This window comes from Crocuta crocuta, unplaced genomic scaffold (assembly GCF_008692635.1).
Source record: "Crocuta crocuta isolate KB4526 unplaced genomic scaffold, BGI_CrCroc_1.0 scaffold252, whole genome shotgun sequence".
NCBI classification, from domain to species: Eukaryota; Metazoa; Chordata; class Mammalia; order Carnivora; family Hyaenidae; genus Crocuta; species Crocuta crocuta.
The window spans coordinates 67,355-68,179 of NW_027528623.1; positions in this window are offsets into that span (position 1 = coordinate 67,355).

Below are 825 nucleotides of genomic sequence, written 5' to 3' on the forward strand. Positions count from 1 at the left end.
AAGCCACTAGATTAAAACCCCTCTGCCTTTGCAAAATCTAAGCACCTAATTAGACATAGTAAATATTTCTTTCATTCTCTAGAAAAATACCATGAGGACTAGTCATTTTTAGATCCAATTATGTAGCATGCTTATTTTCTATTTCTTATTTCTCATTCTCTGGGTGCATCAGTGGCACAAAAACAGACACATAGACCAATGGAATAGAAGAGAACTCAGAATTGGACCCACAAGTGTATGGCCCACTCATCTTTGACAAAGCAGGAAAGAGTATCCAATGGAAAAAAGACAGCCTCTTTAACAGATGGTGCTGGGAGAACTGGACAGCAATGTGCAAAGAATGAAACTAGATCAGTTTCTCACACCATACACAAAAATAAACTCAAAATGGACAAAGGACCTGAATGTGAGACAAGACCATCAAAACCCTAGAGGAGAAAGCAGAAAACAACCTCCTTGACCTCAATCACAGCAATTTCTTCTTGACACATCCCCAAAGGTAAGGGAATCAAGAGCAAAAATGAACTATTGGGACCTCATCAAGATCAAAAGCTTCTGCACGGCAAGGGAAATAATCAATATAACTAATAGGCATCTGACAGAATAGGAAAAGATAGTTGCAAATGACATATCCGATAAAGGGCTAGTCTCCAAAATCTATAAAGAAGTCACCAAACTCNCATCAGAGTGGCTAAAATGAACAAATCAGGAGACTCTAGATGCTGACCAGGACATGGTGAAACAGGCACCCTTCTACACTGTTGGTGGGAATGTAAACTGGTGTAGCCCCTCTGGAAAACAGTGTGGAGGTTCCTCACAAAATTA